Genomic DNA, 27,790 nt, shown 5'->3' with positions numbered 1-27,790 from the left:
ACAGGAGTAGAGCTTTCCAGGGCCCCTCAGCTGCGGGTCATAAACAGGTCGGCGGCAAGTGAACGGGACCTCGGAGACCCATCATGTCTTTTAGACAAGATGCCTACTAGTGAGTAAAGTACAAGATGCTACACTTAAATACGGAGTTATATTTCCTGAGGAAGTTCTATAACCTACGTCTAATTAAAATTATAAAATATTTTAGATCCACTTTTTGAACAGGCAGACACTTACAATTTCTTGTATTTTCTAGTTTTACAGACTTTTTGGTAAGAAGTTTTGAAATTTTTAATCTGATATTGCATCAAAAAATGTTAAAAATTTTTGAATTTTGACTCTAAAGTCATAAAATTTTGACAATTTTTTAATTTCAAACACGTTTAACAACTGCGAAATAACAAAATTTTGAACTCAAAAAAAAACAATTTAACAAAGATTTTCATTTTATGTTAATTAAATTTTTTTTATCTAAAACTAACTAATTTTATCTAAAACTTTTATCTAAAACTACATCAGTTTTACTAGTAAAACAAAAAAAAAATAAGATTTGATTTCTTTAGACATGCTTACTAACTGTGCAAAATTACAACATTTTAAACTAAGTAAGAACAATTTTAGATCTTATTAATTTGGAAATAAAGCGAAACTTTTTAAAAAATGGTATAAAAATTTCATATCGTCGATTTTTATTGTAGTGCACCCTGTATTTACTTTTCAGATAAATCAAAATTTTTCTGTATTTTCTACTAAATTCTATAACTCCATTAGTTTTACTAGTAAAACTAAAGCAAAATAAGGTTATACTTTTTAAGTCAAGTCTACGAACTGTGCAAAAATCAAGAAAGAGCAATTTTAGAATTTTTTATTACAGAAACGGAGCAAAATTTAAAAAAAAGAAAGATCTCTAAATTTTATACTGCTCTCATTTTTTATTATAGTGTCACAAAAATTTGAAGATTTGCTACTTCAAACACTGCTAACAACTGTGTAAAATAACAAAATTTTGAATCCAAAAGTATTTACTCTTTAGATGAAGCAAAATCTTCGATTATGCCACTCATCTTGCACTTCGACATCATTAGAATATAGGTAGTACCCCCATTCTCTCCATAACACGCACGATATTTAAAGTAAGCAAATTCAAAACTCCCGCCATCCACCCTGTTGGTAGGCCTGCTTACTGGCGGTTCTGTCATTCTTCATTTTCGTGCCATAACACGTTCACGTTTTTTTCTCGAGTTTTGAAGAAATTAGCCAACAAACGTTAGGCAATGGGAAAATATCGTAAAAGAAGACATCGTGACCACAGTTCGAGTTGCAGTCCGTCCCCAGGAGCGAGAGAGCACAGCGAACTTGGTCAGAAATTTCATCACCTAGAAAATGAGGTTATGTTGCGGCGTCACCGCGGCGTCTTCAGGAATTTGACGACACTCTTCGGACTTTCTTGACTCCAGGCTCGTCCCAGAAAGAACAATTGCAACTGCAGTTTATCCTGTTGATTGCGGTGTACTTTAGCGTATACCTTTCCAGTAGACATCGTGGCCACAGTTCGAGCTGCAGTCCGTCCCCAGGAGCCAGAGAGAACTGCGAACTCGATCAGAAATTTCCGTTGCAACTGCAGTTTATCCTGTTGGTTGCGGTATACTTTAGCGTATACCTTTTCAGTAGACATCGTGGCCGCAGTTCGAGTTGCAGTCCGTCCCCAAGGGCCAGAGAGAACAGCGAACTCGATCAGAAATCTCATCGCCTAGAAACTGAGAAAGAACACAATTGCGCTTTCTTCTTATGGAGATTTGCGTTGCAACTTGCAGTTTATCCTGTTGGTTGCGGTGTACTTTAGCGTATACCTTTCCAGTAGACATCGTGGCCACAGTTCGAGTTGCAGTCCGTCCCCAGGGGCCAGAGAGAACAGCGAACTCGATCAGAAATCTCATCGCCTAGAAACTGAGAAAGAACACAATTGCGCTTTCTTCTTATGGAGAATTGCGTTGCAACTGCAGGTTATCCGGTTGGTTGCGGGGTACTTTTGCGTATACCTTTCCAGTAGACATCGTGGCCACAGTTCGAGTTGCAGTCCGTTCACAGGAACGAGAGAGAACAGCGAACTCGATCAGAAAATTCATCGCCTAGAAAAAGAGGAGTTGCAGCATTTTCAGGAATATTCGGACTTCCTTGGCCTTGAATGAACGCAATTGCGCTTTCTTCTGATGGAGAATTACGTTGCAACTTGCAGGTGTTCTTATTGGTTGCAGTGTACGTTTTTTGTATGACCTAGCAGCGTTGTCTGAGGTGACCTTTCTTCACGTTGCGCTTTCTTCTTATGGAGAAATGCGCTGCAAAATTGCTGATTTCCCTGCTGATTGCGGAGTACGTTTTACGTTACTGAGATTATCTTCTTCAGAGTTGCTTTCTTGTAGAGAATTGCGTTACAACTTGCAGGTTGTCCTGCTGGTTGCGGTACGTTACTGAGACTATCCTAACGGATGAGGTGAGCCCGAGGATGCGCCTGTTTAGAGCAAGAAGTGTTGTCACTTCTTGTGCAGATTCCAGTTGGGGCGTCAACGATAGGTGATCCTGTTCATGCAAATTTGTCGGCGCGTTGGGCCTCTATTCTAACACAAGGTTTGCCTTCTGTATCTCGCTCCACTTTGGTCCCAAATACCCATTGGATGGTAATTGTCCTTTGTTCAACGCGCAAAAATTCAATCCAGAATCAGTCGTCTCTGTCCCTGAATGGGTAATCTATCGCGACACTCGTTAAGCTGGACTTCAAGTTCAGATGAGGCGGCCCTCTTCAATATCAAACGGTTTTATACCACCTTTTGCAAAAGGAGGGGGGGGGGGGGCGACAATGATGTGCAGATTATAGGATGATTATCGGATGCAGCTTGCCTTTTGGCAAATGTATATCACACTCAAATCTGCTTTCCGTCTAGAATTAATTCTCAAACGTTAAAAAGTCGAATCTCGTTCCTTTTTTTGGCAATAATCTTGAAGAACGACTTTTAGGAAACAAAAACACTTGGAAAGACGGCCTCTGTCGGCCTTTGTCAAGGCGTCCTTAAAACTGCCGAGGTTCATACCAGCACTGGTCATCCCGTTTGGGCGCACCAATCAGAAATGGACGAAGAATTTTTACCCAAGAAAACACAACTTAAACGGTCCGAACCACAGAAGACCAGTCACGGAAGTTTGAGATTAGCAGTGGCGGCCTCCACTGTAAGATTTGCCGAACGATTGCAGTCTTTTATTGATGCTTGACAGTCCATCACCAGCAACTAGACAAATTTGTCGTTGATTTGGGGTTTTAAAATCCTTTTTTTGTTAATCTTCCACACCAAGGTCATCTTCTGCTGAAAGATTGATGTCTGTCTCAGAAAATCAAGCGACTTAGGTCGCAGTTAATGTTACTAAAGAAGGGTGTTATAAATTTATAACCAAGTAAACCAAACCAGTTGAAGTACAATTCGTTACTACTGTTTTACAGTCTGTAAGCCTAATGGTTCTCAGCGACGAATTTTAAATTTAAAACACTTAAGCATTAGGTATTTGCCCTAAGTTGCTTCTTAGCTTCAATTGATCTAATGGTTGCATATTTCTTTGTTTGATTATTCACACTGATAGGCGATTTCTTCGCTTTTGTTTAAATGGAAAACTATGAATATTCGCCTTTACCCTTTAGGTTAGCGTTGGCTTCTTAGCTGTTCAACAAATTAAAAACTTGTTGTTCTTTGTCAGTTTTATAATAAGATTAATATTAAAAAATCAAGTCCATCTTGCAAGGTCGTGAAAATTTTAGGAATTCTTTTGAATTCGGAACGAATGACTGTAGAGTTGCAACCGGAAAAGAGGATCAAAGTTAGAGCTAGAGTTTTCAAAGAAACTTTCTTGCACAATTAGAGAATATACTAGATTTTACACCCGTCTGTACAGCTGTACAGTATGGCTGGCTTAATACAAGGTACATGGAAAGAGCGAAGGTTTAGCCCTTCAACAATTTTGAGATAAATATGACGCTCGCATGTTGTTTATCTCCCTCTTTAACAGAAGATTATCTTAAGTGGCAGCTTAAAGTTTCTCTATCAGACTGTCAAATAAAGTCGCTTGACTTTTCAACTGAGACTTACTCTGATGCCTCGTGGACCGGCTGGTGAGTTGTAAATGGAAATCAATGGGCGTTTAGACATCGGATGAAGAAAAAGAAGTGTCACTTCCATTATCTTGAATTCCTAGCACCTTTTGGTCTAAGGTGGTTAGCTTCCGAATCACGTCATGCAAAAATTTATTAAGGCTTGACAACGCCACCGCCGCTGTTAATATAAATAGGATGGGTGGTATTCAATTTCCATTACTTTCTAAATTATCCAGAAGGATTTACAATTTTGTGAGCAGCAGAACTATGGATCTTTGCTTCTTATGCAAGCTCTTTAAATAATGCCATGGCTGTTTAGGAGTCCAGAGGGATACTTGCATTAACAAAATGGTAGCTTCTATTTCCAGTTCAACATACAAACAATGGCGTGACGTGGAAGAAATGTAGTCACGGAGCCACTTTTGCGTTAAACGTTATAGTGAAATCAGTAGACAATGTTTTGTCCTTTCTGACATACGAATTTAAGACGGATTTTCGTACGGGAGTCTTAACAGTTTCAATTCGGCTTTGGCCTTTCTTTTTACACCTAAATTAGGTGAAGATCACAGGATTAAACTTTTTTTTTTTTTTTTAAGCATATCTATCACTTGAGGTCATCAAGTCCCAAGTAGGATAAAGTTTGGACCTCAGTGTTGCCTTAGCACACCTTCGCACAATTTCATTAAACGCAGACATATCTCTCTGTTTTTTAACATTGAAGCTTGCACTTCACCAAACGGAGAAGATAAGACGTTTTGTTTTCGTTTTTTTCCAACTTTCCAAAAGAATGCCTCTTTCGCTACAATTAGTCGAGCCATAAAGGATGTTTTGGAAACAGCAGGTGTTGACGCCTCTATTTTCTCGGCAAATGCCGCTAGAGCCTTTAGGAAAGGACTATTCTTAGGATGGTCCAAAAATCCGTTGTGTGCGGCATTATAACCGTTCTATTATGTAAAATAGATGTGGTCCTTTTGCTAAGGTTGTTTTAAATTATCCCTAATATACGTTTATATTAGGTTAGCCTTGTCATTGGTGACACTGACATAGTTTATTTTCATCTTTTACGTTTACCGATATTTATTTCAGTTTTAAATTGAGAATGGAATAAAAAAAAGTCGAGTCGCAACGTACTTTAAACATCTACCTATATTCTAATGATGTCGAAGTGCAAGATGAGTGGCATAATTAACAAGATCAAACGAACTTACCAAGTGAAGTTCGATCTTGATTATGCTATCATCTTGCACAACGACATCACTCCCACCCTTTGCATCTTCAAAAAGATGCAACCCTGATCTTCCCAAGTTGCGACATCGAAGACTTTAAAATAATGACAGAACCGCCAGTAAACAGGCCTACCAACAGGGTGGGTGGCGGGAGTTTTGAATTTGCTTACTTTAAATATCGTGCGTGTTATGGAGAGAATGGGGGTACTACCTATATTCTAATGATGTCGTTGTGCAAGATGATAGCATAATCAAGATCGAACTTCACTTGGTAAGTTCGTTTGATCTTGTTAATAAAATTTTATAAATCTATCAGTTTTACTAGTAAAACAAAAGAAATTTGGTGTTTTACTTCTTTAGTCTCGTTTACCAACTGTGCAAAATAACAACAATTTAGATTCAGAAAGAATTATTTTAAAATTTTTAATGTAAAAATAGAGCAAAATTTTTTAAAAAAAGGTTTATAAATTTCATACAGCTGACAATTTTTATTGTAGTAACACAAAAATTTGAAGATTTACTAATTCAAACACATCTAACAACTGTAAAAAATAACAAAATGTTGAATCCAAAAAGAACAATTTGACAAATAGTATTTACATTTTAAATGTATCAAAAATTTTCTGTTGTCAAAACATTTTTATAACTTTCTCAATTTTGCTAGTAAAACAAAAGAATTTTGGAGGTTTACTTCATGTCTACCAAATGTACAAAATTACATTTTAGATCAAGGAAGAGCAATTTTATAAATTTAAGTAGATATAGAAATGAAGCAACATTTTTCAAAAAAATAAATAAATAAAAACCATTAATTTTTATTGTAGTGCTACAAACATTTGAAGACTTACTACTTCAAACACGTCTAACAACTGTGCAAAATAACAAAATTTTAAATCTAAAAAGAGCAATTTGACAAATAGTTTATATTAATCAAAATATTTTTATTTTGCTAGAAAATTCTATAACTTTATATACCAATACTTTTTCGACCTTTGGTTATTTCAAGATGCCTAACAATTGTGCAAAATTACAAAATTTTAAACCAAAAAAAACAACTTTGGAAAATTTTAGTTTAGAAATGAAGCGAAAGTATTCAAAAGTAAAAAAATGCATACCTCTGTTAGTTTATTTTTTAATTTTGATTGTAGAGTTATAAAATTTTGAAGATTTACAACTTGAAACACGTCAAAAAACTGTACCAAATAACAAAAATTTGGATCCAAAAAAAAACAGTATTAGAAATATTTACTTTTTAGATAAACCAAAATCGTTCAATATTTTTTTTATAAAATTATTAAAAAACTTTCAGTCAGTTTTACTAATATGTAATATCGAAAATGTTTGGAGCTTAATTTCTTTAAACAATTTTTGAAACTTTTAATTTGAATTTGCGTCAAAAAATCTCTTCCAAATTGTATAAAAAATATGTCTGTTTTAATTAATGATAATGCCATAAACTTAAAATTATACTATTTCAGGAGCGTTTAACAACTATACAAAACAACAAGACTTTGCATCAAAATTAAAAATTTTTAGAAATATGAAGGTAGGAAATTACTTCTTGAATAAAGCGACAATTTTCAATGTTACATAAAAATTTATCTCTGTCAGTTTTACTTAACTTCTACAATTTTTGTGCCTTTATTTCTTCAGAAACGCCTACCAATTGCGCAAAATTATAAAAATGCAATTTCAGACATTTTTATTTTAAAAATAAAGCAGAATTTCTTTTGAATAATTATAATTAAATTAATTTTATTTATCAAAATTTATAATTAAATTATAGTAATACAATTTTAGACATTTTTATTTTAAAAATAAAGCAGCATTTCTTTTGCTTTCACTGCCAAGTGGAGAATTTAAAATTTTTCTATGAAAGCCAATTGTTCAGGCGTAAAAAGAATATTTTCATCTGGAGACGATTTCCAAAAGATTAAAGGAATAAACCGATTTTTGTCCAATTAAATTATCGAGCAAAAATGTTCAAATCGAGAATAATAATAATAGAAAATAAAAAGCACATGTCAAATTAAATTGCCATATATTACAGTTAAAAAATACATATTTACATTAAAGCGCAATAATAAAATTATTAACAAAAATTATTTATAAATGTCCCCATGTCCTAATTTCCGAAATCACAAGCTTCAAATTTTTTAACCAACACTGACAATTAGACTTCCATGAAAGCAACACACCCATTTCCTCCGTGGCCAACAACACAGTGTTCTTCCTTGCACACTCTTCTCTAATCAAAACCTTCAATTCCACCGAATCCGCCAAATCTATGGTGGCAGTTGGGGCATTGTACCATTCCGCAGAGGGTTCGTTGAAAAACTTCAAAGTAGTTTCATTTAGAGTGCACCACTGCCTGTCCCAGGAATGACACCCATGTAGACAAACATCCACAAATCCCGATAGGCTGACATTAATGATGGGCGAACTTAAAACGGAAACCTTTAGAGATCCTAGCGGAAGCTGCACTTGTAAAATTTTGGAATTTTTCAAATGGCGTAACTGAAGATTGAACTCTCCCCATGGTGTGAACAACGACTCGCGGTAGAAAACGTCTTCGCTTTTGCCACATAAAATTGTGAATTGTTTTCTTTCGATTGACTGTAATAAAATTCACATTAGAAAAAATCCTCAAGAAAATTTTGATTTCATACCTTTGGGGACAAAGAGAACACCTTCACGTGTAATTTAAAATCTGCTTGTAGAGACGAAATCTCAAATTTATCGTAGAAGCAAACGATTCCGTCCGATTTGGCCTCACAAATTTTTGAAGCAAACAGTTTTGATCCACACGTGACCACACATATGAAATGGCGATCAGTGAAAGTTTCTTTCGGAAGAATTTGAATTTTACTTAACTGAACTGTTCCGGAACAAAAATCTGAGAAATTATCGTCTTTGGCAAAAAGCAGACTCGCTTCAATATCTAAAAAAGTCAATTTATTGTAGGCTTGGTGAAGTGGAAACGAACGCACCTGTAACTAAGAGGATTTTTTCTGCCTCCAGTCTTTCCCTGAACATAGTTCTGGAAGATTTAGAGCAAAGTTCGTGGTAATTAATCGCCTTAACTATTTGATCTTTGGTTTCTTGCAGCATCGACAATCGCAGATTTACAAACTCTTGATGACTTAGTTCAAAGAATGAGCTTTGAGGAAGAGATTGTACCTCAACTTGCTCGCTGCCATCGGCTTCATCTTCCATATGGAAGTAATCAGGAGAGACGTAATCTGGCTCGTTTCTATATTGAAGTGAAATTAGTCCAGAAATCCCACACGTGCTGATACTTATGTCAGAACTCTACAAAATCAGAAGTTAATTTTTACAAAATTTTTGAGAATCACTCAAACGCTCACCTCTTTAGACATTTGGGACCATCTCAAATTTCTTCTAGATCTTCTGGAGTTAGCTCTTAGATGAAGTTTTGAATAATGCGAACCAAACCTAGTCATCACTAGCGATTCGACAACTTCTTTTATCGCCACTGGATCAAAAATCTCTTCAATTGAACTAATAGAGCAACTGCCACCTTTGTTCCACAACTGCATTGCGTTGTTTGCCGAGTCCGACAAATTTGAATTTAGTGTGGAATTTCTGATGACTTTGTCTTGAACCATGATTTATAGATTTATAGGAATAGTGATTGTCGGAGACGCGAAAATAAGATGATTTTAAAAATTCGCGAAAACTAGCTATGAAACTACACGACAAACTCACTTCACAGAGGATAAACAAAAATGGGACAAAATGATTCGGTAAGTCTATATATAATTAGACAAAGAAAGATGGGGATGATGGGGCAGGTACTTACCTAATTTTAAATATTCTTGGAAAAGTGGTAAGTGAAGTGGGGCAAGTAATTTTGCCACTTTGGGCGATTAAGTGTCTAATGACTTTATAATTTAGTACTTAGTCACATTAGGTAGATTACCAGATTTTCAAAAAATACAAGAGTTTAGACCTTTTGTGGACTTCTCAGAATATTCAAATTTTTTCTTATACAATTGTCACACTAAACCAGACCTTGTTCAAATTGATACTTTGAATTCTCGATTTTTTTTTATAAAATTTCTACAAATTTGATATTTTTTCTGCTTTTAAATTATATACTTTTTATAATTTTTTGATGTTCTAATAACGAACGTTTTTGTTTGTATTTTTAAATTATCAAAACCCAAAGTTTATCATAACGTTTGAACACTTTAAGTATGTGGATTCCTTACAATTTTTTACGTTTCTTTTATTTTTTGAATATCATTTATTGGCTCTGAATTCTTTGTGTTCCTTTACTTCTTCAGAGTTTCAAAATTCTTTCTTCAAATTTGTTTGGTAAATCTTTGAATTAGATACCAAAAATGTTGTTTTTTATCACTGTCTACTTCAAATTTTTTAGAGATTATAATATTTGAATATTTCTATTTTCTTTCTTCTGATCTTTTTAATCTTTCATTAATTAATTCTGGTAATTGCCATTGAATTTTGAAAAGTTTTCTAATTTGAACATGTTTGTCACTTCCATTAAATAAGGAAATTGTATCCAAAAAAAAAACAGTTATCTTAAGGAAAAACACCAAAATTTTTGCGATAAAGTGACGATTTACAGCGACAAGTTGGACCATGCTTATTAACTCTCTGAAATTATAAAATTTTGAAACAATAGAAAGAATTTCTATAATTTTTGTTTTAGAGGCTAACCAACAATTTTCAATTTTCTCAAATAAAAATTTGTAATTTTTGCGCTAAGGCAATAAACTTTGGGGAGTTTTTTTAGTTTCAACATGTTTATCAACTTCCACAGAGAACAAATGTGTTCAGCAGAAAGAATTATTAAACAGATATATTGCTGACGAACTAAAATTTTCAAGATTTTTTAAATACGAATTTGAACTTGTAGTAACTTTTACGCTAAGGTAATAACATTTGTGGTTTCAACATGATTATCAACTTTCACAAATATGAAATGTGTGGAGCAAAAGAAACAATTTTTATAATTGTAGGTTTAAAAGCTAAAAATATTAAAAATTGTTAAATAAAAATTTGTAATTCTTGTAATTGTGCTATGGTAAGAAAATTTAGAGAGTTTTTTGCTTTCAACATGTTTATTAACTCACATAAATAACAAATTTGTAAAGCAGAAGAAACGTTTTATAATTTTTTATTTCAATTTTTTGAAATAAAATTTGTAATTTTGGCAATTTTTACTATGTTGATAAATTTTTTAGTTTGAATACATTTATCATCTCTGCAAAATCAAAATTTTTTTGAGAGGTTACTACTTTGAATCCGTTTATTAACTGTACCAAAATACAATAGTGTTGAACGAACGTGTCAAATTTAAAAACATTTCTTTTGAGAATCGCGTCAAAAATTTAAATCTTTTTTTATAAATGCTACAGTTTTGAAACACGCAATGCTACAAAACTCAATATTTGAAAAGTTTTTATTTTGAACCAGTTTGTTACATGTACAAAATTACAATATTCTTGAACAAATTTTGTCAAATGTCAAATTTTAGAAGTTGTTTTTCGAAGAATGCACCAAAAATTTCCAAAATTTGTTTATGAGTGGTACAATTTCGTAATGTGCAACGGCTACAAAAATAAAATTTTGAAAGGTTACTATTTTGAACCCGTCTGTTAACTGTACCAAATTACAATAGTATTACGAACGTGTAAATTTAAAAAAAAAATTTTTGAGGGACGCGCTAAAAAATTCAAAAACTTTTTTATAAATGCTATAGTTTTAAAACGCGCAATGCTACCAGACTAAAATTTTGAGAATTTAGTACTTTGGACCCGCATGTTAACTGTACCAGATTAATAGTATTGAACATACATGTTAATTTTTTTTTAAGTTTCTTTTTAGAGACGCGCCAAAAACTCTAACATTTTTAAATGCTACAGTTATGAAACGCGCAATGCTACGAAACTCAAATTTTAGGAGATTTTTATTTTGAACCAGTTTGTTACATGTACAAAGTTGCAATATTCTAGAACGAGTATTTCAAATTTTAGATCTTGTTTTTCAAAGAACGAACCAAAAATTTTCAAAATTTGTTTATGGGTGGTTCAATTTTGAAATGTGCAATGGCCACAGAAATAAATTTTGAAAGGTTACTACTTTGAACCCGTTTGCTAACTGTACCAAATTACAACAGCTTTGAACGAACGTGTCAATTTTTTAAAATTTTCTTTTGAGGGGCGCGTCAAAAATTTTAAAAACTTTTTTATAAATGCTATAGTTTTGAAATGCGCAATGCTACAAGACTCAAATTTTTAGAATTTAGTACTTCGGACCCGTTTGTTAACTGTACCAAGCTACAATAATATTAAACGAACGTGTCAAATTTTAAAATTTTCTTTTAAGAGACGCGCCAAAAATTTCAATTTTTTTATAAATGCTTCAGTTTTGAAACGCACAATGCTACAAAACTTAAATTTTAAGAGGTTTTTATTTTAAACCAGTTTAAACCAGTTTGTTGTACAAAATTACAATATTCCAGAACAAGTTTGTCAAATTTTAGAATTTTAGAAGTTGTTTTTTGACAAACAAACCAAAAATTTCCAAAATTTGTTTATGGGTGGTACAATTTTGAAATGTGCAAATCTACAAAAATAAAATTTTTAAAGCTTACTATTTTAAACCCGTTTGTTAACAGTACTCAATTATAATAGTATTGAATAAATGTGTTAATTCTTTTTTTTTCAATCTTCTTTTGAGGGGCGCGCCAAAAATTCCATTTTTTTTTATAAATGCTACAGTTTTGAAACTCGCAATGCTACAGGAACAAATATTGGAAGGTTTTAATTTTAAACCAGTTTGTCAAATGTACAAAATTACATTATTTTAGAACGAGTAAGTCAAATTTTAGAAGTTGATTTTCAAAGAACGGACCAAAAATTTTCAAAATTTGTTTATAAGTGATACACTTTTGAAATGTCCAATATTATAAGCATAAAATTTACAGAGGTTACTATTAGGAACCCGTTTGTTAAGTGTACAAAATTGCAATATTTTTAAACGAATATGTCAAATTTCAATATGTCAAAATATCAAACCCAAAAATTTGCAAAACTGAGCGATAAGTGCTATAATTCCGAAATGTTTAATGTGTAATAAATAAAATTTTGAAAAGTTGGGTACTACTTTAAACTCCTTTATTAACTGTATGCATTTTTAATCTGTTTTTAATAATTTTTGAAATTTTTTACAAACTTCAAATATTTATTTTTTCGATGCAAAACGACGATTTCTCGCTGATTTTCGATGTTTTCTGGCTTGAATTTGCAAAAAAAGGCTCTAAATCTACAAAACCATCATTTTGTCAAGATTCAACGGCTGAATTGCAAGAAAATAGCAAAAATCTGCACGAACTCATCAAAATTCTTAGAGAAATTCGCTTATTGCGATGCAAAACGACGATTTCTCGCTGATTTTCGATGTTTTCTGGCTTGAATTCGCAAAGAAGAGCTCGAAATCTACAAAACCAACCCTTTTTATTAAGATTCAATGGCTGAATTGCAAGAAAATAGCAGAAATCTGCACGAATTTATCACAATTCTTAAAGAAATCGGCATATTTCGATGCAAAACGACGATTTTTCGCTGATTTTTGTTGTTTTCAGGCTTGAGTTGCAAAGAAAAGCTCGAAATCTACACAACCATTACTTTTTATCAAAATTCAACGGCTGAATTGCAAGAAAACAGCAGAAATCTGCACATCATCAAAATTCTTAGAGAAATCCGCATATTTCGATGCAAAACGACGATTTCTGCGCTATTTTCTAAACGAATTTTTGCGCTAGTTTAATACAATTTGGAAACTTTATAAATTTGAATGTGTATCAACAATTAGATTAACCACATTCGAAACAAATTAGAGACAATTTTTGAAAATTTTTATCTTGGGACATTAAAAACATAAAATGTAGTTACATGAAGAAAATATCAATAAAAACGCTAATACTCTAAACTCTAATATGTAACCTACTTTTTGATGTAGTTTTTAAAAGTTCCAACAGATCTTAGTTTTATGAAATCGACGCTAAAAATTAGTGCACAAACATAAAAAAAAACTCTGTTTAGAGTCCAACCGTTGTCAGTCTTCAAAAGCTTCTTTCTTAAATCTGAGAATCGATCAGTAGTGAATGTGGGGTAAAGAAATAAATATAAAAGATCAATTAAAAATTGATAAAAAATCGGTTAGTTCGATCATCAATTTTGAGCCCAGCGCCACATCAGCTACAGACAATCGTCCTGTGAAGTTCTCCCTAGGTAATAAATAATAAATCATAGAAAAACAACGACGGCACGGACCACACAGATCTATCGGCATCCACAAAGATAATTTATAAATTTGGAGAGCCGTCAAAATAATTGGCATTGTCGGGTGGATGTTTGTGCGTGCAAATTGACATTTCCGAAGATATATTCGTTTTATGAATTTTTAAATCTTGTGCTTTGTTCGTGGAAATATTCTTTCCGCAGTGTTGTTATATGAGACGATTTGTGTGTTTGTCAAGCATCAGAATTATGTTTGAGATTTCCTATAAAATCTGACTTGATAGAAATATGCGATCATATCCTTTAAGAAAGCGTCGTGAAACGGAGCGCGCAGTAAAAGTACAATGAAAAATGGAAAGTGTTTACGTTTTCACAATCGGTCTCAAGGCGCGAGACCGATAAAAGGGCTAAAAGGGCGACGGCTTGTTTTTCCGGATACTTTTTTGCGTTCTTATATAATCTTCAGAATTATGCAAACTCTTTTTATGATCTATACTGGTGGTAGTGGTATTTTTGTTATTCCAAGACTTATGGATGCTGCTCGAGATTCGTCGCCACGATTTATGTATCCTCAGCTTCATTAGCTTTATTGAACACCGCTATAAATTTTCCAACTTCCACTACACAATAACAGTTACGTGGTCAATGAGGTTAAATAAAGTGCATTAGAGAATACCGGAAATGGAAAAGTTTAATTCTTACAATTTGTCTTCTTTCGCCCTATCGACTCCTGGACAGATTCAATCCAAGGAAATTAATTACGGTTTATTAATCCAACACGAACGCCGATTGTAAAACGCTACCGACTATAATTTCGTTTTCAGAAGTCGTTCATCATACGGTACGACTCCTAAAATCCTCAGACACATTGCTGGCTAAACTATAATTTATCAGATCTGTAATGGATTGACGTCTGCTTAACTTGTTTTGGACTTGAAATTATTGCGCCAGATTTACAAAAAACTGACACTGTTTTCATGTTTACTCATTGGAAATTTCTTAGTCGGCATCCATCATTTTACTTAATTTATCGTCTGTTTTTTAATTTGATTAATTGACACTATCAAATTTTTGGTGGTCCCAAACACTACAAATTAAATTAAGCAAGTTGACTACTATTTCCGGTATATTAGTCATCATTTGTAATTTTTGAAAAAAATGTCGAAAAGAAGTTTCGTTGATCCGGAACGGAATGACAGTTTAAACCGAGTTGGCTACCGGGGGCGGTAGCCGCCAAACCATTCAAAGGTACCTGTATAAACTTTGCAACAATTGGGACGAAATGTATGAAACGTTTATCTAGTTTAGTTTGTGCGTGACGAATCGCTTAAGGAAAATTAGATTTTAATTTATATTGGTGTTTAGTAATAAATATTTTTTATGTCTTACCGTTTAATTATTGGCTCTTTATGGCTCGGATTTGCGGTACAATTACGCCCTAGGGCATTAAGGTGTCATAGCAACATCATAACAAACAGCGACTGGCTACGAATCGACTTGCTTTCTTTGCCCGCTATATTCAAATTGCATTTAACCTTAATTATCACCAAACAGTCAAATTCAAAAGGTAACTGAATAAATAAACTGGTTGTAATTTTTTTTGTCCTTTTTGAGGCGGTAACACATTCATGTTTTGTTCTGCTGCGTTGCAAGCTAGCCATGATCCAATGTGCGCGCGTGTTTTTTTGAGGTTAGGAATTAAATTAGAAATTAGTAATTAAAATGATTAAATCTTTAAACTAACGCAAAACGACATGTGAAGTATTTTTTATAAAGTTTTTATGTAGATTCAAGAACAGAAATTTGTATTTGTGGAGAAATTATTTATTTTTGGAAAATCAAAATTTCCCATTGGTAAGGGCATAACTTGATGTTTATGTATCTCGGGCCGAAAGCCTTCGACCTTGTAATCTAGTTGCCCTCGAACATAAACATCCACATTATGCCGTTAATACATAAATAACTATTACGGTTCTCAATAAATGATTAAAATTTTAAAAAGAAAATCAAATCGATGACGATTTTTTGAACATTATTGTTTTTTTTTCATTGCATTTCAACAAATTATTTTGACAAAGGAAATAGCTGTTTGTGTATTAAGAGCGCATAATTACACATTGTCGATTGAGGGAGACTGTTGATGCGCGACAAACGAGAACATTTTGGGTCTTTCAAACCATCTGGGTCTTATAGAAAGACCATTAAACAAAAAACTTTTTGGTTTTAAGGGCTTTTTGGTTTAGAGAAAAAAATGAATATTACTGTATGTGAAGTTTGTGCTTTCACACTTTCAGACATTTCTTTTTTTCTCTATCTTGTTTTTTCTTCACATTTTTATCATTATCATTCTTTATCTTTAGATTTTTCTTTAGGTGCAATCTTGTCTATTAATAATGCATCATGGTCTGACCAGAATATGCACTCAACAATGTACTGCTTATTAATAATTCTTCAAAAATTTAAATTTATTTATCTGTTCGGCAATTTACAAAATTCATGCTTATTTTGATAGATTTTTATTTGTGTTATAAGTGACTTATGTTAGATATTTCCTACAAAAGATATGGTAGGTAATATCTAATAACTCACGGATGTCATACAGCGGTTTATTCAAAATGTTGCAATTTTCACCTAATAACTAATAACAGATGTGAAAAAACAATGTCATTGGCATGGATAATGTTTATAAAGATCATAAGAAAAAAAAAAACAAAAAAAATGCCGAAATTTAGAGATTTAAACAAAGAACATGGAAGAAATTTTACTAATCCGAAAAATCGAGAATATTAAAAAGACCAAGTAACAAAAATTCAAAGACTAAAGCACAGAAAATTACAAAAGCGAACCAAATTTAAACTATTAACAGATTTGTAAAGAAGAGAACTGAGGAAAAGACATGCAAAAGTAAGAAATATGATAGTTAAAGAATCTGGAAGAATTGAGAAAGTTAGAAAGTTGAACTTGAAATTCCAAAAGTTTTAAAACTTTGTACGATTAGAAAATACCTACAAGGAAACTAAATGCGAACCGAAGTAACCCACATTTTTAAAAAAACTAATGAATAGACATGTAACAATAATTATTGATGACAATATATAGATGCGAAAAAACCTTTTATTGACATGGTTGTTGTTTACAAAAACACAAGAAAAAAAAGAATCAGAAGAAATGAAAAATTTTAGAGATTTAAACATAGAACACACAAAAAATTTTGAAAAGTTCAAAGAATCTAAATAACAAATAACAAGAATAATAAAAGCACCAACTAATTCAAAATGTTAACATGTTAACAGATTTTCAAAAAAGGAAACTGACAAAAAAACATGAAAAAGTAAAAAATATAAATTTATAGAATCTGTAGGAAACTAAACTCAAAATTTCAATAGTTTAAAAATTTCCGACAATTAGAAGATGCGAGAAAAAGCAAATTTTTCCAGAAACACCTAGAATTCCAAAAAATAAAAAATTTGAACGTTGACTGGTCTAAAGAAAGTAAAAAAAACAATCTGAAGAAGAAAGGTGTGAATTTGAGACAATGCATATAAATAGTTTGCAAAAATCTCGAAAATATAAGCTCTACAGAATCGGAAGATTGTTATCAAGTCAAAAGTACAAATTTCAAAACGATGCAAATTCAAGTTCAAATTATTGTTATTATTAAAACAGTTCATTATTCCAATTGTCAGAATTTTCTAATTCACTTGAATCAACCTATCTAAATCTTCTATTATTATTATTATTGTGACTATTATTAATTTTTCTTTTTACTAATTTATTTGACACTCCTGGTTTATGCCTGATCATTTATTGTAAACTGTAAATAATTTGTTAATTTTGAGTACTTTTTTAGATTGTTTTAACATTCAAAGTAACTGATAAAAAAGATTAATAAAATTTGACGAAAATGACGCATAAGTGACCTAAATGTAAAAAAATTGACCTACTTTTCGAAAATTTAAAAAAATTATTTCGCAACTTAATCATTACTCCTATTATTTATTAGTCAGAAAGTTGATCGTTCTACCTTCTTAATTAATTTTAACTTATTGCATAGTAATTTAAAAAAAATACTGGATTTGCAAATTAGAAAAATCAAAATTTTCAAAAATTTTCAAAATGTCATAATCTAGTTTTTCATACAGTTGTCATCAAAAATGACAATAGTTAGCATTTGACCAAGAAAAGGGGTTATAATTTTTCAAAAAACTAGAGCGGTGAAGTGTCAATTGCAATTATAAAATAAGCGAATATGCCAAGATAAATTATTGAACATCACATTTCTAACGACATAAATTAAAATTTTTTCTTCAACATTTTAAAAATGCGTTTTTTTTTACTTATACGTTAGAAAATCTTTTCGGAATTAACTTGGATTGCCACCTGTACATGTCAATAATGAATCAAAGTCCGTTTGCTGGTATTTATTGTTAAATAAAGTTAGAAACTCGTTGAAAGCCTTGAATGCCCTAAATATCAGAATGAGAATATTCTGTCTGTACATTGAACATTACCTGTGCAACCAAAACAACACAATTAGAGCAGTTAGTTTGACGTTATAGTTCTTCTGCTGATGTATTTGATGCTGTTTTGAATTTTATAATATAATTTATAGAAAATCGATATAAATGTAGTAAATTTTACTTCCAATAATAAAATATTTCGTTTGGGGCGGTTCAACTGCTCCTTTTTCGAGTTTTATGTAGTTTTGACATTTAGCGCTTAGTTATAGTTAAATAATATTTTAATAAAAATGTAATAATAAGAGAAAAGACAGTAAAGAAAATTATGTAGGTACAGTACTCTCGCGAAAAGCGCGCTCACATGTACTGTAATTAACTACTCAAGGATCCAAAATTTCTAACTTGCAATGTGATGGAAACATTCTAGTCCATTTTGACTCAAATTTTGCAGGTGGCTGCATCCAATGAAACTTCCACAGCTCCGTAAATTTGTAATAAACGTCTAGAAACATGCGAAAGACTACTGCAGTTTATGGCCAAATCACGCGATCAGGTGACGAATTGCTCGTATATGTGCAAGCCGTTGATCGAAAAAGTAATCACGGCGGCGTTATGTAAGTTGCGTGCGATATCGTTGATTTATTACACTGTATAAGTTCAAATAAAATTAAATTAACAAAAATAAAACAGAGGAATGTTGTGCAATCGCTTAAAAATTTCAACAATTTACAAGTAAATTGCAGAGAAAAAAATTCCTGTGTTGAACAGCGTATTTTGCGCCTCCGACACCTCTTTGTGGATTAGATATGCAAATGGCTGTGGCGAGTGAAAAACACTAGTTTTCTGTAATCTAGTTTGTTAGCTTACTGGTAAAGCTCCGTTCACACGCCCAAGCCAGTGTGCAAATTTTTTTGCGCAAATGAACAATTTGATTAAAAAGCGTTTACACGCCTCGATGGATTTGGGCAAACTTTTGCTCGAGCCAAATTTGGCAGCGTTTACACGTAACGATTAAATTGCGCAAACTGGTATTATTAATATTACAGGTTTGTCCTAATAATAAAATTTTATAAAATGTGTCTCTTTTGTTTTAGAATGTAGAAGCAGTTCAAAAGTATTCACTACCTTAATTTTCATTTCTATAGAGTTACAAATTTTTAAAAAAATTTTGAAAATTCAAGTCTTGTCTTCAAAATAAAAATTTCTAAAATTTGTATTTTTTGTTGTAGAATTTTGACATTTGAGATAATTATCGAGCACACTAATACAATTAATGTCCTAAAGTTTTATTTCTATAGAGTTAAAATTACTAGATTTACAAAATTTTGAAAATTTAAGTTTCGTCCTAAAGACAAAAATTTTTAAACTCTTTTGTCGTAGAATTTTCACATTTGGTATAATTACCAAACACATAAAAACAATTAATGTAAAGTTTTATTTCTATAAAGCTGAAATTACCAAAGTTACAAATTTTTACAAAAATTTTTATAAAAATAGAAACTTCTAAAATATTAGCGAGCACATTATGACAATTAATGTTTTAAAGTTTCTTTTCTAAAGAGTTAAAATTACCAAAGTCAGAGATTTTTAGAAAATTTTTGAAAATTTAACTTTTATCTTAAAATTAAAAATTTCAAAAATTTGCAGTATTTGTTGCAGCATTTTGACATTTAGCAAAATTAACGAGCACATTAAGATCATCAAGGTTCTAAAGTTTCATTTCTATAACGTTAAAATTACTATGGTTATAGATTTTTACAAAAAATTTAAAAATTTAAGTTTCGTCTTAAAAATAAAAATTTCTAAAATTTGTATCTTTTGTTGTAGAATTTTGACATTTGTCATAATTAACGAGCATATTAAGACCATTAAGGTTCTAATGTTTTATTTCTATAAAGATAAAATTACCATAGTTACAAATTTTTACGAAACCTATAAAAAATTTCAATTTTGCCTGAAAGATAATTTAATAAAAATTTCTAAAATTTGTATTTTTTGTCGTAAAATTTTTACATTTGGGATCATTATTAAGCACATTAAGACAATTTATGCCCAAAAGTTTTATTTCTATAGAGTTAAAATTAATAGATTTACAAAAATTTTGTAAATTCAAGTTTCGTCTAACAAATAAACATTTATAAAATTTATATCTTTTGTCGTTGAATTTAGACATTTGGGATCATTAACAAGAACATTAAGATAATTAATGCCCGAAAGTTATATTTCTATAGAGTTAAAAATTAATAGATTTACAAAAATTTTGTAAATTCAAGTTTCGTCTATCAAATAAAAATTTCTAAAATTTGTATCTTTCGTCGTTGAATTTTGACATTTATGATAATTAACGAGCACATTGAGACAATTAATGTCCTAAAGTTTCATTTTTATAGAGTTAAATTACCAGTTACAAATTCTTACAAAAATTTTGAAAATTTAAGTTTCGTTCTATAAAAATTTTAAAAATTTGTATCTTTTGACAAAGAATTTTGACATTTTGCGTAACTAACGAGCCTTTTACGAAAATTAAGGTAGTAAAGTTTTATTTCTACATAGATAAAATTACCAAAGTCACAAATTTTTACAAAACTTTTCAAAATTTTAATTTAAGACAATAAAAATTTTTAAAAAGTTGTATTTTTTTGTTGTTGAATTTTGACATTTGGCATAATTAACGAGCATATTAAGACCATTAAGGTTCTAACGTTTCATTTCTATGAAGGTAAAATTACCAAAGTTACAAATTTTTACAAAACCTATAAAAATTTGAATTTTGTCTGAAAAATACTTTAATAAAAATTTCTAAAATTTGTATTTTTTGTCGTAAAATTTTAACATTTGGGACTATTAACAAGCACATTAAGACAATTTATGCCCTGAAGTTTTATTACTATAGAGTTAAAATTAATAGATTTACAAAATTTTGAAAATTCAAGTTTCGTCAATCAAATAAAAATTTCTCAAATTTGTATCTTTCGTCGTTGAATTTTGACATTTAAGATCATTAACGAGCACATTAGGACAATTAATGTTCTAAAGTTTCATTTTTATAGAGTTAAATTACCAGAGCTACAAATTTAAAAAAAAAATTGAAAATTCAAGTTTTGTTTTAAAAAAACAAAATAAAAATTTCTAAACTTTGTATCTTTGGACAAAGAATGTTGACATTTTGCATAACTGACGAGCATATTAAGACAATTAAGATCCTGAAGTTTTATTTCTACAAAGATAAAATTACCAGAATTGCAAATTTTTAAAAAACATTTCAAAATTTCAATTTCGCTTTTAAGATAATAAAGATGTTTGAAAAATTGTATTTTTTGTTGTTGAATTTTGACATTTGGCATAACTAACAAGCACATTAAGAGAATTAAGGTCCTAAGGTTTCATTTCTGTAGAGTTAAAATAACCTGAGGTACAAAAGCGTTTACACGCATCGATGGATTTGCGCAAACTGTTTTGCTCAAGCCAAATTTGCTAGTAGTAGCCATCGTTTCGACGCGTGTAAATGGGCCTTAAGTCTGTGGAATTTTATCGGTTCCGCTCGTAAGTTTTCAACTATTTAGTATCTACCTGGGATGAGATATTATCAGAATCCACTTATGGGAAATAATAATTTGATTATAGCCGTTGAACGGGAGCATGTATTTATATTATTGTAATAACCACAATCTGATTTATGGTGTTGAAGACTTGATGTGAAATAATAGTGTGCTGATAATTACTAGCTACCTTCAAAAGGAGGTATTGTAATGGTACGACTTTGCGATCGCGAACGGAATTTTTTCGGACATAATTTTGTTCAAACTGTACATTTTGTCACCACGACAAGTGTAGCAGCTAACACGTGTTTCCCATCTGGAGACGCTGTCCGAACCTTTTTGTTTTGGCCTGCATTCCTCTTGTCCCTTCCGGGAGCAGGTAGAACTGGAAGACGCTCTTTGCGTCCAGCCAGATGTGGTAACTTTCCATTCAATCGCGCTTCGATGACGCGTTAATTGAAATGAGCAAATTAAATGATTTAAGTTTTCAAAGAAATGTAAAGCAATTGGAGTCGTAGAAGAACTACTTGCATGTAGAGCATAGCATGACCTTCTCTTCTTTCGGATTAGCGGTTAATTAATTAAATTAATTAGTTAATCGTTTGTTCTAGTAGTTCTAATAGTGCTTGCATTGAAACCAGTAGGAACAGCATGGAAACAAAAGAGTACTAAGCGTGACATAAATTGCATCAGCGTAGTGCGACTACTAATTAATTAATTAGTAATTAATTCGCGCCGAATGCTTTGAAAGCTCCATTGCTGCAGGATGTATCTTTTTACAGGTTCGCGACAAATTGTTTCGTTGGGTACGACAGTACCTCAATTGTAACCAAATTAATTGTAATTAATTTAATTAGATAAGCAGGGAGATCCGAGTTGAAATGTTAATTCAAAAACCACAGATTGATCGTGTTGCCATTGTGGTACTCGGAGAAGATCTAATTAAGTTTAAACCTTTTTTTTTTTTTGTAATTTTTGAGCATTGGTCGATCATCGTCAATCAATCAAAAATCAATCGAACAATTTGAAAGAGACACCAACAAAACATAAGTAAATTCGGGAGAACTTGAACAGCCAATAGGGAACAGCGTCCCCTTTGGAAGGGTAGTGCTGATTGGTCGAAAGATAGCGTCGGGTACGACCGAGCTTTTAAAAGGGCTGCAACTGCAAATTTGAGGAATTCGGTTTTTCTATTTCGGGTCATAGGATGCTTGTTGGGCATTTTTTTTAAATTCGATTCCATTCGGTCATTCGATTCTAAGTTCTACAGGAGACGAATTCGATTCTGTTTTCTAATTCGGACTGGTCATTCGATTCTTCTACACGAGTCGATTCATTCGATTTGTAATTGTGAAGTGTTTGTGCAATTTGCCACGTAAGTTTGATCACACTTCCTTACTTTGATTTTTGTTTGTAAATGTATCGCGAGGATGAGACTTAACCTGTTTTGGGGTCTCCCATTTAAAGCGAGGACGAAATGAAACAATCAGTTAGGGTGAAGCCAACGCGAATATAATTCGTTAGATAGGGTGAAGCCTTCGAAACAATAAGCCAATAGATTTGCTAAAACCTCGAAGCGATAATAAACCTTTAGTTAGGGTGAAGCCTTCGGGAAATTTAAATAAATTAGCTAGGGTGAAGCCTACGCGAGAGATTGAGTCAATTAGGGTGAAGCCTTCGGGAAATTCATTAGCTAGGAGAACCATGCATTATCTTACGAGTACCGCCAGCTCGAGATGATGACGCCACGAATATTCGGCGCCATTTTGTACTTGCAGTGTGACGTTCTAATTCCCGTTAATTAATGCATAAATTAATTAACACAATAATTTTAAGTTCACCATTTCCGTGCAGTCGTCAGAACTATGAGTTCTGTTTTTTTTTTTGATTCAACAATCAAAATTTATTCTGAGACTAATTTTTCTTGTCTCATTTTCATTGATTCCCTCCATTTTATGCTCCTTCTGAGTGCGAGGCGATCAATAATAAATGATCAGATTCTATTCTAGCGTTCACAAGAATTTCGATTCTAGCCTTTTCAAACAACGCATCTGACGCTATGAATATTTTGATTTGTCAAACAATCGTACGCTAAGGCGTTTGGCTTGAGCTTGCTCGTCAAGTTTACTCGATTCTATTGACTTCTGACCAACTACAATAGAGAGAATTAATCGATTAAAATGTAATTCCAATCAAAGACAATTTTTCCTAGAACTTGTCACCAAGGTGCAATTCTAGATGCATTAATTGAGACCGGACTAATCAGCGCTGCTTAGCAAGTCCGATCGTCTCCATGTTAAAACGCATTCATAGTCAAAATATTTGACTGCAACTTTGTTTTGTGCATTTTGATCCTGAATCAAACAACACCTAAACCTAATGGCACTAAAAGGTTCTGCACAGTTGTGAGCGTACAGGTCCGAGCCTCTGATTGCCGCCTTACGTATCTTCTGGCCAACCGTTTACTCTTTAGCCGCCTCTGATTGCCGCCACTGGCCGCCTCAGACTGCCGCTACTGGCCGCCGCTTATTGCCGCCGCCACACCGTGTCGCTTTGCCAGGCGAAAAACTGAACATCCCAATAATCAGTACCTTAATGTTACGCGAAAGCTGTAACTCCTTTGCACATCCACAAAATGCGAAACTTTCCAAAACTCTATTGTAGTACAATTTCAAATTTATTCAAATTTAATTCTAATTAATAATCAATTTCAAGTGTCTTTCTGACACGGCTATTTTCCACGACTGTACATTAGATTAATTCAATTTAATCTAATTTTGACTTTCGAAGTCCGATTCTGTTTGAGTCTCTTGCAAATCCATTTGCAGATTTAATTCCATTCGAGACCAAACCAAATTCTATTTTTTTTAAGTTTTAATTCAACTTCATAGACTTTGAGGATTGAACATTGCAAGTCACACGATGCTCTGATATTCCAGAGAAGGCGATTGCGAGTGAAAACGCACGCGCAGAACGAGAAAAATAAAGTTAAATGAACAATAACATAAAACTCTTAAGCTCCGAACCGTTCTAAATTTCTAAGAATTGCGACAGAGTGGTGTCTCCGACAAAGCGTTTGATTAGAAACAGTTCAAATAATTGACGGCCAAAACTCAAATCATTTTGATTTGATTTTGTTAATAAACAATAATTGAAAGAATTTCTTTGTGTTTCATTTGTCTTGTAAACTGCGGCCTCACTGAATTTGGGGTTACACAACATAAATGATTTAGAATTTGATTCTAAATATTTCTTTTCTTTCTTTCTGAGCAAAAACACAACGTACATTTGGGTCCATTCCAACCAACATTTAAACCATCATCGTTTACCATAACCACCAACATCATCGTCCAAGGAGAGCATTTCAAAACGCTTTCATTTGGTGCCGTGACCAGGATTCGAAAGGGTCACAAGTTAAGGCATCATCCCACCATTTTGAGAACATCAAAAACTTCAAGGACGGCAACTTCAAAACGTTTACAGTATTTACTTTAGGGCTTATCTCCGCATTTACATAAATACGTGTTGATAATATGTGCATATGCTAATATGTTTTTCAGATATAATAACAGCCCTTAAAGTGGGAGAACCATTTTGGAAAGTATAGTTTCCCGGCCGATCCGATCACGTAATTAATTCCAAAGTGTTGTTTTTCTCCTTTATTAAAGACCATAAAATGGGGGCTGGTTTTAAGCGTGTATTACGAATTATTTCGACCTGAGGGTTGTTTGTTGTTTTTCGAGTTAATTGGCAGAGAAGAGAAGGATAATTTTATATAAAATTAGCCCGCGGATAACAAGGTCCAAAATGCAGCAAGAGCGTCGCTAACTACTTTATTGTTAGAATGCGGCGGCCGATGAAAGGTGATAATTACACAGGCATTCCTTGCTGAAGGCGGGATGCGAACCCACTGATTACGGCACCCTGCCGACCAACATCTCGCCTTTTTGGCAGCCTTGCTCTCACAACAAAACACCACATAATGGAAATTTAAATATAGGGATGAAGTACTCTATCAACAACTTACGTAATAGTTTTGGGGCGCTAAAGTTGCTCTACCAGGGTCGAATGCAAGCTACACAGTTGTTGTTGAGACAATCTTTTATTCTACTTGCAGGTGAGTTATGAATTTATTATACCTGCCGTGCTACAGACCTAATTAAATGCTCAAGGAAATTCAAAAGTAGCCAGACTGCATCAAGTATTCAAGTTGCCTTTGTGTCTAAATTAATATTTGATGAATTTTGTAATAGCGAATTTTAATCATTTCATGCTACAGATGGGTGTCTAGGCAAAGTAGCTGACGCTTGGGTGGTTTCTAATGAACAAAATCGACTGAAATAAAGAGTACAAACTCAAAGGTAAATTACAATCGTTAAAAAAATTGGAAAAAAAAAGTTTTTACAAATTTTCTAAGTGTGCTTTACACGACTTTTAAAAAATAAATAGAACAGATGGAGCAACCGCAGAACTTTAAGAATCAAGAGAACTTCTAATATCGAAATTCCTGACTCTTCAGATAATGGCAGGAAATTACAATTTCAAAGGTTTCTCTCGCATACTTCCATACATGTTAATTTGTTCTGTGATCTCATTCCTTAAAATAACGCCACTCTGAGTTTGCCATGTACTCTAATTACGAGTATAAAGTAAACTTAGAACTTTGTTATATTACTCAAAATATTGGAAGTGGTTTAATGGAATTAACTTCTGATGTCATCTAATCACATATTAATCACTCAAGATTATTAGTGATTGCATCAAGGGTTAGATAATTACTTTTGGATAATAAGGTGTAGTTTATAAGCACTTTTTAAAATAAATAGCTTAGCGGCTTTAGCACACAACGAAAGTTCCAAACAGAACAAGCTTATAAAACTGTTTTAGACCATTAAATTCGTTTAACGATCGGCACGTTAGTTTAATAAAATTTGATAGAACTAACAGGTAGATTAAGAATCTTCGCCTATTTCTCTTATGGGAGATCCCATGTAAATTGACGGGTAAATAACTTCTTTATTAAAAAAGATATCTACTTCAGTTTTAGAGTATAGGTTTATTACTTCCACTACTAAAAGACTGGTTTTTTACTTTTTTAAAAAACTTTGGAATTTTCTTGAAATTGAAGTTATTTGATGCACAATTTAACAGTTTTCCATTTCACACTATATTTGACGTTATTTTATGATTTTGAAAAAAAGCATTACGTATATGTATAAAAGCATTATGTATAAAAACAACATCTTACAAAATTGGTTCATTTTGTTTTATAAATAAAAGAGATATGATCCCGTTCAATTTCATTTTTAAAAGTTCGATATTATTCTGTGAGCAAAGATTGATTTATTACCCTAAACCGCAAGTAATGGAAGCAGTAAACTGTCGAAAGATTTACAAGTTCCATGGGTCATTTTGTAGGTACACTCAGCAGCAAATGTATTGAACTCATGGGCGGAATGGGTCGTAAAGAGGTTCAGTAAACTCTCAGCGGGTGGTGTCCGTAATCTGCACCCTCATAAATCAAAAATTTGTGGGGCCGAAGAAATTTCGAAGCTTTGTTGTTGAAAAACTGACCAGGGATATTTATGAGGTTTTAATTTACACAGTCATGAATTCATGAACGACGAATTCAGCAATTTCGACCGGCAAGTTTTAATTGCTAAAATCTCACGATTTAGTTTTGTTTTTCTAAGGTGGATAAAAGGTTGAATGTAATGATTGATGAATATAAATCAATGCAAATAAAAAAGTCACAAGTTAAAGGAAACGAACAAAAAAAATTAACTTTATTGTAAAAAAAATAATAAAACAAATTAAAAAAGGCTTAAATATGAATAAAAAAACTTAAGTAAAAGGAAACAAAAAAATTAATCTTTATTGTAAGCAAAAATTAAATAAAACAAATTAAATAAGGCTTAGGTTATTTTGCCCCCTGGCAATCCCCCTCTTCACCTCTTTAACGTCGTTTCCTAGAAAGAAAAAAAATTAAATATTGAAATGGAAAAAATGAATAAATTAAAATATGTTTATTAAACTTAACGATAGATTGACCCTTTCCGATATTTTACCCGCCCGCTCGGCAACCGAGAATGAATTCCCTGGTTTCCAAGGTCGAGTTCTTTTGCTCTGGCAAACGTGG

Source organism: Gnatocerus cornutus, chromosome 1 (assembly GCF_029298725.1).
Source record: "Gnatocerus cornutus isolate USDA-ARS CGAHR chromosome 1, icGnaCorn1.1, whole genome shotgun sequence".
Lineage (NCBI taxonomy): Eukaryota > Metazoa > Arthropoda > Insecta > Coleoptera > Tenebrionidae > Gnatocerus > Gnatocerus cornutus.
Note: the sequence above shows the minus strand (reverse complement) of the source record.